The sequence below is a fragment of the Protopterus annectens genome, chromosome 1.part1, assembly GCF_019279795.1.
Source record: "Protopterus annectens isolate FY-2018-M chromosome 1.part1, PAN1.0, whole genome shotgun sequence".
Lineage (NCBI taxonomy): Eukaryota > Metazoa > Chordata > Ceratodontiformes > Protopteridae > Protopterus > Protopterus annectens.
This window is the reverse complement of record NC_056726.1, coordinates 1,670,780,599-1,670,795,598: the sequence shown is the minus strand read 5'-3', so window position 1 is coordinate 1,670,795,598 and position 15,000 is coordinate 1,670,780,599.

The window sequence follows — 15,000 nt, the reverse complement described above, 5'->3', positions numbered from 1 at the left end:
ACACACACACACACACACACACACACACACACACACATTTGCCAGACATCTTATTAGAACCCTTAGCTATATAGTTATTGGTATTATACTGTTATGCAGTTACCACACACACCACAGAGCTTATAGGTTGGGGAGGGCCCAAAGGTACCTATATAGTGAATAACATTTACAGCACTTGTAAGGTATGGCAATGGTAGCTGTACTGGGTGAGATGGGCCACCAACTACTTTCACCCACATGTTTACACACTCACAAACACTTTTATACACATTAATGCACACACAAACATTTGACAGTACTGAGATCCATAGGTTCAAAGACTCATAGGTGTTTACTTGGCAAATGTCCATGGAGGCTTTATAAGGCTAGCCCATGGGAATGCACTGGCATCTTGCCACTTGATGATACTCCACAGTGTGTCTACTGAGTATAGTCACTGGAGTGATCAACAGGGTGGGTATTATATTCCCTATCCACTCCTCCAGACTTCTCTTGAAGAGGACCAGTGATGTGCTCTGCTTGATATGTATGTGACATCTGTTCCATAGGGTGGCCATTCTCTGAGTTGTAAATCTGTCCTTCCAGCATGTCCTGTTGATTGTGAGGATGGGGTTGAAGTATCTGGGGCATGTTGTATGGACAGATTGGTTTCTTCAGATGTAGCATTCCTGACAGGGTTGGGTCAGACATGGCTGTGTATGTTAGGTAAAGATCACACCTAAGTAGTCAATATGAGGCAGGGATTCATTGGAGTTGTTGCACTCTGTCCATATGGGGCAAGTGTGTAGTACCTAAGATCATCTTTGTGAGGTACATTTGCAGCCTCTCCTGTTGTTGCAGGTGTCCAGTGAGGTACATGGCAAATGAGTCATGGTACACATTGATTTGTCTACTGAGGGGAGAGTACAGGAAAACACTGTCCTTGTACTTCCTGGATTCTACACCCTTAGTCAGGACAAGTGACATATGGAAGGACTTTTGGAAGACAGTGACACTGTGGTGGTCAACAGAGAGCTCACTGTCAACCTGTGCTTCCAGTTCCTTATACCAACATCAGTGTTCAGTGGACTACCATCAATCTATTACTTTATCAGAACCATGTTGTACTCAAAGGGGATGGTGGCACATCATCTGGCATTGAGCATATGTCCAGGGTTCTGACAACAGTCATAGGTCTCAGAAAGGCCTTTGTAAAGAATGTCAACCTCATGTGGGTGGGGGTAATAATAGCAACCACCTTGTAGTCATCTGCAAACACTGTCAGCCAGGGTACCATCATATTAGGCTGGTCCTCAGAGGTGTGGATCCCAAACATGAGGGGACACAGGTATACAACCTGTGAGACTCCACTCATGACTGTTCAGCAGTCTGACATGGAGTCCACTGCTTTCACACTGTGAGTGCTATCTGTGAGCCAATTTGTAGGCCACCTACTGATGTAGGGGTTACTGCCTACCTGAGTGTGTTTGTGTATGATTCCTGAGTGGGGAGCGATATCCAAGGATTAGATGGGCTACCTATCTTGTTATCTATTCCATACTGTCACATAGTTATTGCACCTGGCACAATGCTTATAGGGCTGCAGAGTGTCTACAGGTACCTCTACAGTGGATGACAACTGTAGGCCTTGTAATGTGAACACTGGGGCATGTACTGTGATGGCAACATCAAGACATAACAAACCCCCCCAATGGATATGATTCTCACACAAACACAACAACCCCCCTACAGACAGGATACTGTTCTTATACACACACACACAAGCAAACACACTTGCCAGGACTGAGATTAGAATCCCTATCTATCTATTTCTTGCTACTACAGTGTTACACATATATCACACATGCCATGATGCTTAGAGAGTGAAGGCTGTCCAAAGGTACTTTTAAGGTGAAGAGCATCACCAGCCCTTGTAAAGTATGCAATGAGGGATGTATTGGGTGAGAGAGACCACAAAATGTTTTACACTACACATATATACAATTACACACACACATTTGCCATCACTGAGATTAGAACTCCTACCTAACTAGTTACTTATACCTATAGTGTTATGCAGTTATCACACCTGCCACAGAGCTGATTGGGTTGAGGCCTGATGAATGGGAATTCTAAGGTGACTGATATCTGCAGGACTGCTAAAGTAGGGCAATGGGAAGTGTACTGGGTTTGAATGGACTCAAAATCATTAACTTATAAACATACACATACGTTTACATTTGCCAGGACTGACATTAGAACTCCTACCTAACTAGTTATTTGTACTATAGTGTTACACAATCGCATGTGTCACAGAGTGTACAGAGATGAGGCTTGAGAAAAGGTATATCTGTGGTGACAGACATCTTCAAGACAGCTAAAGTAGGGCAATGGGAAGTGCGCTGTGTGGGATAGGCCTGTTAATTCCTAGATCCTACTGACAATTCTTTAAGTGTATGAGCATGCCCAGTGTGACCTTCTATAGTAAATGTGGGACTCCATTCCAGGGATTGTTGTACTCCAGTCCAGTTTGTTTTGTGCTACAGTCATAACTCTCAACCTGTTGGTGCAGGATATCTGGAGATAGCCTATCAAAATGGGACATACAGTGATTGTGACTATTTCTCTTAGTAATGTATGGGTTGCTAGGGTTACAGGGTTTGTTTTAACAGACATCTGATATATATGACATTTGCCACTACCATGTATTTTTTCAGTACCTTGTGACATAGCTCCTCAGATCATCACAATGATTTACCAGAGGAATACAGGATGGATGATGCACACACCAATATTATGGACCAAATGCTAGGCATTCTTGCACAATCCAGCCTGTTGAGAGGTGTGTTTACATCCAATTAACTGCTGGAGCTGTGGAAATGGTCCAGCACCTTGGTGATATATTACAACAGCAGAATCTCAGTGCATTTAATTTCTGGCATGGTTTGATTTCCAATCCACTGTTGGGTAATATAAGTCAGGCAGGATCAGGGTGACAGGCAGACTCCAGATAGATATGTAGGGGATAAGATATGTGGGGGGTGTCCAGGGTCAGCTATGTTGGCCTATAGTTCCAGCACTTCACAAAGAGGTCTTCTCAAAGGTTGACTTCACTTGGAGGGTCTTCTGTGTGTCAGACTGTTTGATCAGCCCGGTGGTGTGTGTGTGTCTCACATATAGGTATGGCCCACCTCACTTGGCTTGGCTGGCCACATTTTGGGATCAGGATGCTGCATAGGATGAGTCATCAGGGAAGGGTGTGTCACTCCCCATGGCTGTGGGCAAGGGTTCTGTGGGTGCAGACATGTCACCATCTTCCAGGTTTAGGTCTGCCTGCAATGAGTGTGTTCCCATGTTTAGACTGCTAGCCCTGCCTGTTGACTGTACAGAGTTTCACAGAATGTCCAGATTTATGACTCATATCTCTGGTTGGTTACCCAAATGAGTGTGGTTTTCAAGAAAAAGTGTTTTGCAAGTCACTCAGGTTTAAAGTCAGATATTGCTGACAGTTGATATTGCAGTTTCAGATTTCATACCGTTCAGACATTCCATGCTAATACAATCATTCCATCATGTTTCTAACATTATTAGAGCAGTATTTCAAATGTGTCCTTCTCTTTGGACCTTTATCACCCCATTAGTTATGGCTTTGTCCAGATTTCTGGCTCTCTGAGGCTGGCAGGTTTTCATCTAGCAGTTTGAAGCATGGCCTTTCTGAGTTAGGTTGGTGTTATGGGCCCCATGACACTCCCTGACAGAGCATTGTGGGTGAGACATGGGCATTTGCCAGAGGCCTGTAGGCCAGGTGTGACAGAAGCAGGCCATCTGTAGCAAGGCAGTGCATTCTGATGACCATATTTACCCACGCTGCTAGGCAGTGAACACCCCTGGGATGGCTCCAGTAAGTTGATTGGGTGTTACTGACAATTGCTTTCTGTTCATGTTGAGCCATCACACTAGTTGACAGCTGGATGCTGGTTAAGGCTAGGGACATGTTACTGCATTTCTATGGGACTATGGGTGGGGGTGACACATCTGTACATAATACACATTTGCACAGACTGTGATGATATTTGCTTAACATTTTGGTCTCATTTAGCATAATGGTGTGCCCTATCTTTGAGAATACAGGCATAACAGTATCAACTACAGGTCAGATTGTTCTGACATAAATATTTTTAGCTTCAGACCTCTTACCTTTCAGATATATTCTGCCACTGTCAGACTTGCTGTGATATCACTGTGTAAGTCTGTAGGTGGGAATTTCATGGATGGCACCATGTTGAGGCCTTTGCCAGACATTTCTGCATGGTTTTCTACAGCTGATCTGCTAGGTGAGGCTGAGAGTGAGTATGGGACCCCCACTTTGACATCCATGCATGTGACCTATGACTCCGCAGTTATTTGGCCCACCACATATACTGCAGTGGTGTTTGTCAACTAGGGTGGTACTGCATAGTGTGGGTAAGCCAGTACTGGGCATACACTTCCTGCTGTCCCACATAGCTGTCAGTTGTCTGCTGCTATCCCAGTAAGCCACCCCATTCCCTTTCATGCTTGTATCAATACCATAGATATGCTATCAGAACATTCTAGTCCATTCATTTATTGTTAAGAAGACTTACTTACCTTGTGCCTGAGGCAGTTGTGAGGATGGTGCTTGAGGGCTGACTATGTCAGATGCATGCAGTACACTGCCTATACATGGTAAGGTATAGGTGGTGTGATGGTTGGAATCCATTTTGCCATGTCTGCAAGTCAAAGAGAGATTTCAGTCCCTCGGTAGCTACAGTATCAGTGTATGTGCTATGCATTGCCTCTTTGCCAAGGCCAGGGCATACTTGGCACCTCCATCTACGTACAGGGGTAGGCTCAGAATGTTCCTCCTCTGTGTCCCTCTGTGCCTCTGGAGACCTTGGCAATGGTGGGGGGCTGTATGGCCCTTCCCCATTTTGTTCCTGCTGCAGCTGTTTCTGCAGGCTCATATTGTGTAGCATGGCACATACTATGAACATGTGTGCACATGTGGCTGGAGAGTACTGCAGGCTCCACCGGATATGTCAAGGCAGTGGAACTGTGACTTGAGCATCCCAAACACATGCTCTATAATGATCCTGGTTTATGCATGTGCCTCATTATGGCATTCTTGTGTGGGTGTGTGTGCATTTCTGATGGGTGTCATCAGCCATGGCTCTGTTGCATAGCCAGCAACACCCACCAGATGGCCATATGGGATGTCCCCACTCATAAATGCCTGGTACAGCTGTGACGAATGCCAGATGTGGGAGTCGTGATAGCTTCCAGGGCTGCCAGCACACACACATTCATGATAATACCCTGGGCATCACACATGCCCTGGCAGTTGACAGAGTGGAACCCCTTGCTGTCTAGGTAGAATCTAACCTGGTCACTGGGTGGTGCTTTGATGTGGATGTGTGTGCAGTCTATGGCAGCCAGTACCTATGGGTATTCTGCTACATGGTGGAAGAGATGCATATTGCTGTTCCTCTCCTCACGGGTGCTGGGGAAGTAAATGTGCTCAGTGGCATATGGTTGCATGGCATCCAGGAACTGTTGGAGTATCCTGGACGCAGATGTCTGTGAGACCCCCATGATATCCCCAGTTGGTCTTTGAAAAGTACATGGAGCTAGTATTCTTAAGGTTACACATACCTTGGTATCCATGGGATGGGTTCCCCATTGTTGGTTCTGGGTTTGAGGTGAGGTTGGCACAGGTCAATGAGTTGCTGAAGTATTTCCCTGTCCACCCTGTAGTGCTCTACTATCTCCAGATCATGTAATCATTTAATCAAACTCTCTACTACCTGACTCACATTCATTTCATCCTGTAGCTGTTGTACCTTCCCTACCCCTCTGTTCATTGTGCCTGCACAGCAATTTGCATGGGTTTCTTTCCTGAGTGACCCCCACCTGGGATTCACTGCATAAAGCAACTTCTACCTTTTTCACTGATGCTGGCTATCTTAACTAAGTAAAACCTCTGGGAAGCAAGAACCTAACTCTCTCCAGCTTTTCAATTGTAATAGTTTGCAAGGGTTTCTTTCCTGTGTGCCCCCCACACACACACACACCTGGGATTCACTGCATAAAGCAATTTCTACCTTCTAAACTGAAGCTGGCTATCTTAACTAAGTACAACCTCTGGGAAGCAAGAACCTGACTCCCTCCAGCGTTTCAATTGTAATAGGTGAACTACAATTTACTTTTGTAAACTGTTGAGGCTTAATGGTATATGCACAACAACAGTGAAGGGATCTAGCCAATTGCCACTAGATTGGGCTATACTACTTTGAATCAGCCTTACGCTCACACAGTTTAGTCCCAAGCATTTACTTTTTAATTTGGTAAAGTAATTTTGCTCCCTCCTTATTGACTACATTTGCTAGTTTACCCCTAGGATCCAATTAAAATTAGCCTGAAAATTGGTGCAAAATTAAAAAAGAATAAAACAAATTAAAGTACAGCCAAAAACATTGCTTACATACAATCATACAAATCAAACCAAAAGCCCAAGGTAACTCTCAGAGTCAGTCCTCACCTTACACTGATAGTTGTTCAGCCCTTCTTCCTGTGGGGGAGGGATCCACATGTTCCTGGTTAATCCTGTCCTGACTGCTCTCTTCTCCATTCTCCCTATCTGCCACTCCCACCCCCACCCCCTGATTATTTTCATTAGTTAGCCCCCTCTTAGGGTGCCATCTTTAATCAAACTCTCTACTACGTGACTCACATTCATTTCATCCTGTAGCTGTTGTACCTTCCCTACCCCTCTGTTCGTTGTGCCTGCACAGTAAGTAAGTTACTTTGCATTACTGTCCTCTCTTTGCTGTTAGCTGCTGATTTATTTGGTTATTACTGTTAACTACTGAGTTATTTGATGGTGCTAAGCTGTAACTGCTGTTCAGAACTCCTATATGTTTTGAGAGCTAGCTAATGTTCTAACTTACAAACTGCTTGTTTTTTATCTTGTTTTATGAAGGTAGAGCTTTAATTGGTGAATATCTGACAGGCATCCTGCTAACTGTTTTGCAGAGGTCATTCATGTTCTGATTACATTTGTAAGCATTCCTACGGCATGTTACTGTACTTAGAAGACTTATAGGCTGGACTTTATAATTGCTTTTATAGAAAGATAAGTGAATGCAGTTCATGTTACTGTTAGTTCATACTGAATAACACAGCTCTAGAATTATTATCCTAAAACAGCCATACTTTGCTTTGTGCATTATATCCTGTGAGTATTCATTGAAGTATACAGCTGTTATCACTGGACTTAGAGGCTGTATGTTACTGCTGTTAGTCTGTGGTTTTACAGAGCTGATACTGTATGCACTATAATAAATTTTAATTATAATGTATGCAATATAATTAATTTTACTCTCCAGCTCAATTCCTTGCAAGCTCTCCGCTTCACATTCTTGTAACCTTTGCACTAATTCTACCTTATTTACCTTTATTTTTTCAGTTTGCATGGGTTTCTTTCCTGAGTGACCCCCCCCCCCACACACCTGGGATTCACTGCATAAATCAATTTCTACCTTCTCCACTGAAGCTGGCTATCTTAACAAAGTAAAACCTCTGGGAAGCAAGAACCTGACTCCCTCCAGCTTTTCAATTGTAATAAGTTAACTACAATTTAGTTTTTGTAAATTCTTGAGGCTTAATGCTGTATGCACAACAACAGTGAAGGGATTTAGCCAATTGCCAATAGATTGGGCTATACTACTTTGAATCAGCCTTACACTCACACAGTGTTAGTCCCAAGCATTTACTTTTTAATTTGGTAAAGTAATTTCGCTCCCTCCTTATTGACTACATTTGCTAGTTTACCCCTAGGCTCCAATTAAAATTAGCCTGAAAATTGGTGCAAAATTAAAAAAGAATAAAACAAATTAAAGTACAGCCAAAAACATTGCTTACATATAATCATACAAACCAAACCAAAAGCCCAAGGAAACACCCAGAGTCAGTGTTAGCCCCACTCCCTGCCCCCAAATTCCACCCACCCCCACTAGTACTAAATTTAAACCAGACTTTGCCACTCCTTTGCCACTCCCCTCCTGCTTAGTACCAATCAGCACCTCACACATCATTGAGCAACCCTGCCCCCTTAACCCATTTCCTTTTCTCTCATTCCACACCCTGTTAGCACTGTCAGCCATCAAATTTGGCCCGCACCTTATCAAAATGCAAACAAGCATAAAAACACTAATTACCCAAATGCCTACACTGTTTCTATTTTACCATCTCGCTGCCTATGAACAAACCTTGACCATGGTATTCACTACCCAAATGGTCAAATAGACACCCACGACTTCACACATAACACCAAACATTTTACCTTCCCAAGCACACCGAATATACCACCCTCTATAAAATACCACCCCTGTACAGCCACAAAACATAATTGTAAAGACAAAGACTATATAAAGCTTATAAACAAACTCCAAAACTCAGAATATCCTGTCACTATAACCTTATAACACATGGAGACATTCATCCCAACCCTGGCCCACCCATACCCAATAACCTCCACTCCCCTGCCACAACCCCCACAGTCAAGCTACCCATGAATACTCCCACTAGTTCCCTCCTAGCATTTCACCTAAATATTAGAAGTATTAACAATAAGATTCCCAACCTACACGCCCTCCTAGCAACCCACTCCCAAGACATTATGTGTCTTACGGAAACCTGGCTAAAACCCAGTACTACCGACAATGAGATACTACCTCCAGGATACAATATTCACTGGTTAGACCTTGCTACAAGAAAAGGAGGTGGGATAGCAGTCCCTTACAAAAATACTCTAACAGTTAATAGAGACACCATTCTACCTCCCCAATTCAGTAATGCGGAACTCCTCATAACCAAGCTACAGATTAACCAAAACAAACATTTGAACATCGTCTGTGCATACATTCCACCAGGCAACAACCTAAATACCCTAGAAGATCTCCTTTACTGGTTATCCACTACCTATCCTCAAGAAATCATAGTTCTTGGTGATTTTAACACTGACTGGTACCCCTGCTCCTCCGACCACCCCCCCTCACTCATATAAACTTATCTGGGTTTAAACAGACCATAACCTCTCCCACTAGGATAAACAAATCAACCAACAAGGAAAGTATCCTAGATCGGATCCTAGTTAATAACCAACCCCAACTGTACACAGCTGGTACTCTTCCTGATGACCTCAGTGACCATTGTCTAACCTATATCATAAAACATAAGGCAGGAAACCCTCACCAGCCCAAATATAAAACATTTAGAAACAGGAAAAAACTTTGATGCTGCTATATTCTAAAATGAATTAAAAGCAGTTGACTGGTCAAAACTAAAAAAAATCTAACATTAGAGGAGGCCATAGAGCACTTTAACACTAAATTCCTAAGTATCCTTGATTCCCATGCTCCAGCACGTACAATAAAAACTAGATCAAATACAGCACAATGGCTCACAAAAGCTACCAAAGCTAAAATCAAAAGTAGAAACAGAGCCTGGGCCAGCTGGAGTACAACCAAAGCCCCACTTGACCATCTAAAATATCTTCAACTCAGGAATTATACAAAAAAATCTGTTTTACTGGATAAAAAAAAGCTTCTACCAAAATCTCCTACAGAAACACTACAACAACTCTCAAATGTTCTGGGCAGGCTTAAATCAACTACTTTGTCCAAGTCACTCCACCACCCCAACCCCTGCTAACTACACCCATAGTTTCCCAGAAACCATAGTTAGCACCTTTAATAACTTTTTCACTGAAACAATCCAATCCCTAGCAAATCAACTAACCCCCTCTGACTTAAACCACATGCCTCATCTACCTAATAATCACCCGGAATTTAGCACCGTTAATAACTTTTTCACTGAAACAATCCAATCCCTAGCAAATCAACTAACCCCCTCTAACTTAAACCACATGCCTCATCTACCTAATAATCACCCGGAATTTAGCTTCCAACCAATATCTACTAGTTTTATCAAAACACTTCTAGAAAAACTAAAACCTATCACCCTCACTGCTCACCTCCTCCCTGCAGAGTACCTACAGATAGCTGCAGATGCCACTGAATATCCCATATCTATCCTCATCAACAAAACCTTATCCGAAAATGTTATCCCCTCCCTCTGTAAAATATCTCACGTCATCCCACTCCATAAAGGTGGTAGCTCCTCAGACATATCCAACTATAGACCCATTGCCATTCTTTCCCCACTAGCCAAAATAATGGAGAAATGTGTACACAAGCAACTAATGCAATACCTTTCACAGAATAACTTACTATCTGACTCCCAGCTTGGTTTCACGCCATACCACAGTACCACCTCAGCCCTCCTTTCCTTTACTACTGCATAAACCAAAACAGGAATGACAATAGGCTAACTTCTGCCCTGTTTCTGGACCTATCAAAAGCCTTTGACATGGTCAACCATGAACTTCTCATTCTATCACTAAAATCTATTTCCCTCAGCAAGCCTGCTATCCAGTGGTTCCAGTCCTACCTGACTGGTAGACAGCAGGCGGTACTAAGGCAGGGCAAACTCTCCAGCCAGTTACCTCTCACACTTGGTGTCCCTCAAGGGTCCATTCTAGGTCCACTACTGTTCTCTATTTTTATCAACAACCTCCACACTGCTATCCCTAAAGCCACCTGCATTCAATACGCAGATGATTCCACTCTCATCTGCTCAGCCACCTCCCCATCCGACTTGCAAATCTTAACCCAAAATATATTTAATACTATCGAGAGCTGGCTCACCAACCAATGCCTACTTTTGAACCCCAATAAAACTAAACTTCTACTCTTCTCTCCCACTAGTAGATCCACCACACTTTCATTATCTGTCACATCTAACAATGGTACCACTATTTCCCCAGATAATCACACCAAACTGCTAGGGGCTATCATAGACAATAATCTCAAATTTGTCCTACAGGTCAAGAAAACCATGAAGACCATCAATAAGAAGCTTGGATCACTGTATAGAAACAAGACATTTTTAACCCCAGTGGCTAGGACTGCAATCACCTGATCACACCTACTCTCTACTCTTTTATATGCATCGCCTGTACTCTCAAACCTCAACAAATCTGAACTAGGTAAGCTGTCCCATAGCTACAATCTTATTGCCAGATTCGCCACTAGCTCCACCTATAGAACCCACCACTGCCAGAACCTTAAACAACTAGAGTAGCTAGAACTGCCCAGCTTAATTCAATTCAATCAACTATTAATAGCGCACAAAATTTTGTACCACCTTGAGGGTATCCCCTCACTTAAAAATATTATTAAGCCATATAGCAACCTAAGATCCCTACGGTCAGCCGATAAGCTACTGGTCCAAACCCGCAAAGCTAATAACTCTGCTGGTGAATCCCTGTTTGCCAACTTCATTGGCAAAACCTGGAATTCATTGCCAAACTATATAACCCTACAATCCTCCAAAAGTCTCTTCAAAAAAAACCTCAAACAGTATCTCAAAGTGAATTGGCTATGCTCATGTACCAACCTTGATTAAGTTATAAACTAAAAGCATATTCTTCAATTATCATATCTTGTAACTACATCAGCAAGCTCTGCTTCCAATCTGATGTCTCTTACTTTTAATTATCTGTCCATGAGAATTGTGAGCCCCTACTTAGGAACACTACTAACCCATTGTATATAATCACTTTGTTTTTATAATTGTTTGCTACTTTCTGTGTAATCTATGTAAGTTTGTCTATGCAGAGCTTTTCTTCCCGGGCCACTGCTAAAAATGGACATGTATCCAGTCGGACTTTCCTGGTAAACAAATGTAAAATAAATACATAAATAATAAAAGTACTCATTGTTAGGTTACCCTGGGTCTGAACACTCTTCTCCTCCTCCTTAGTCTGAGTTGGTTGTCAGCATTATCCTCCTCAGTACCCTCAGTCTCTTGCACATACTGACAGATAAAGTGACAGCAGCCTCTAACATTTTTTGCTAGTTTTGTTGGTTAAGATTCCACCATATGTGTACACTACTGGTGCAGAGTTTGTGGGAAAAACAGACTGGAAGGTGTTTGCATAGTTTATAGTGGTGTGCTGCAGATACTGCTGGTGTGATTGGTTGACTTTGAGGCATTCCACCTGCCAGCTATTTTACTTGTATTTGAGTGCCTGCATTTTGCTATTTGCATTTTTTTTTTCTTTTCTCCCTTCCCATTTCTGATCCTTTTAAGCCCTGAGGCATGGCACGCAAACCCGCTGCCTAAATGTAAACAGTGTTGCTATTTCCATTTTTTTTGTTTTAAGTCGCAATGCATGCCATGCACACCTGTTTAGCTAAGGTAAACACATTTTAGCAGAAATAGCCATCCCCTGGATGAGAACACAGTCTTCATTTCATGAAGTAAGACATTACAGCCTCAGACACACCCACTTGGTTAGCTGTGCTTAGCTAAGCGCAAACCCGGGCAATGGAGCTCCAATGTGCTTACAGCAAGCATGGCAACCCCCTTTTCATGTTAGCTACTCCTTCTGCCTACACTATCCTGTTCTAGCACCTACATGGTTAGGTGCAGTGTGTGGACTTAGAATATTTTGTGATTCAGTAAATGTCCCCTTGTGATTCAGTAAATGTCCCCTCATTTGCATACTCCACTGCCTTAGTCCATAGTTACTGCTCTGACACGGAGGCTTTCCCCTTGATAACCAGTATTCCCTGGTAATGTTTTGATTCTGCATGCCATTAACTATAATGTCAAAATGCAGATTTCCCCTAAAATTTAATTTTAATATATATATTTTTTTTGGCACAATCCCGTTTGCTCACCACTGCCCTATGCTTAAACGGCCAAGATCGGCCAAAAAAAACTTTGATTTTTTTATTAAATTAAACACTTTCCCATGCCAATGGTCATATATTTGGCAATTGGCATGCCTAAAGTTTATAATACATGCTTTTATTTCAGCTGTCATGTCTCTGTTTTGTTATTTGCAGAAATGTGTTCAGTTAGTAAATGAACACATTTCTGCAACTAGCACTGTTCCTTCACAGATGCCTGCCTGCTTCCTGAATCGCTAATTCACCTCATGTGCATGGTTTTCACCAGCAAATAAGGTATTTAGCATTCTGCATGGCTTTCCATGCAGGAACAGTGTTGGCAGGCTCGTGGATGTCAGATTGGCTGTTTCCTGACTGGCTCAGCAGCCATATTCCGTGCAGGAGTGGATACACTGTTCCTGCATGGAGATTTTTGTTTAATGAATCCCACGGTTAATCTATTTCTGTTATTTCTTTCCCCTCTTCTATAGGTCCTAGTGTCTTATAGTGTAACAGCATCACTAACTGTTTATACCATTCCAAAATCCCTATCCTTCTTTCCAACTTCTTAAAACTATTGACATTTAATGACACAACTTTACACGTTCATCTTTAAATAATGTGTATTCATCATTCTCCTTTCTTGTTTTCTTTTTTAAAATCTTCTATATTCTTCCTTTTCCTTTCTCTCACTCTTTTACCAATTGAGTTTCTATTTTTTTAACTATATTATATTTAACATCGTCATTCTCACTTAAACTTCACTCTTCTTCAAAATGTATTATATTTAAATCTTCCTTTACTTTATCTTTTTTATCATTTGTTCTTCATCTGTAATAATAGTATCTTTTTTTCCATTCTTCTGCTTCTTATTTCTTTTCTGTAACTTTTCCCTTTTTCCCTTGTTCTTCTTTTTCTGTTATGTCTGCCTCTGCTTTATGTTCTTTTTCTTCACAGCCCCCCAAATGTCACACTTATTTAGATTTATAGCATTTTGGTTCGCAAATTGTGCATAATGTCCTATGCCTCTGCATTAAAAACATTCCCTCGGATTCATGAAGCTCAGCGCAAAGCCGGTGTAAGGCCTGCACCGGCCGTGCGGCATATAAATGGTGTAGTAGCGCCATATGCATATTAATGAAGGTGCGCTGCCACCACATCCACGTGCATAGGACATGTGCACGAGTGCATGGGGCGTTAATAAGCTGCACCCGGAGGTGTGTCAATGTCGGCTGGCGATGAGCAACCTAAACTGCTGAATATTATAGCCTGCCTGCAATAGCAATCGCACCTATCAGTGTCTGTGGATAATGAAACGTATGCAAAGCATGCAAAACAGTTCCCGGCCACACAAAATGGAGAACCAAACAGAAGTGAATGCAACACAATATGAGTTTCTGTCCATGGAACAAATGATATTTAAAATCGTGTGTCCGTAATGTACTGCACTGTCAGTAGTTATACCCAGTGGAAGTGAAGCGCATCATGTCAGTGCGCCGCCAATACACACGTCTAGCCCCATGGGCATGGTCACCAGCAGTCCCACAGTGGTAGTGATAGTACACAGCTTGGCAGTTGTGGCTATATAACAACTGTAAAGAAACCGGACAGTCTAAATTGTATACCAAACACACACAAACATATGTATATTAAAATGTGCTATACACATGAACAGGAACGTAACCGGCACATACACATAGGATGCTATATGTGGAACTGGGATATCCAAAAGCAGAACCCATGCATGCAAATGCAATATGCAACAACCCCTGTATAGCACATAACCCGCACCCATGTCCGAATGTCCACCAAATCCAGCTTCCAGCCTTGCGCAGCCGTACACCTACACATAGCGAGTATTCCCCATATGTAGTAGGAAGTATCATCCTAGGCAGTGTCAGGATTGCAAATATGTATCCCATGTTTGTAAACATCCCATCACAGTTATGTAAATCCAAATGCCCACGCTGCTCATGTTTCGCAAATGTGTGTACATCCCGCGTGGGATAAGTAACCTGTTGAAACCCCAGAGTTGTTTACACGCCACGGTGTCCAGTACTGTACACATCTGAACAAAACATGTATGTGTAGTCACGGTACTGTTCAGTGTCTACACAGACATGCAAAACATACTACACAGGATGGAACAGCTGTCCACCATGCAGGTCTCCCCACTAGGGTTGCCACCTGTTCAGATGCCCAA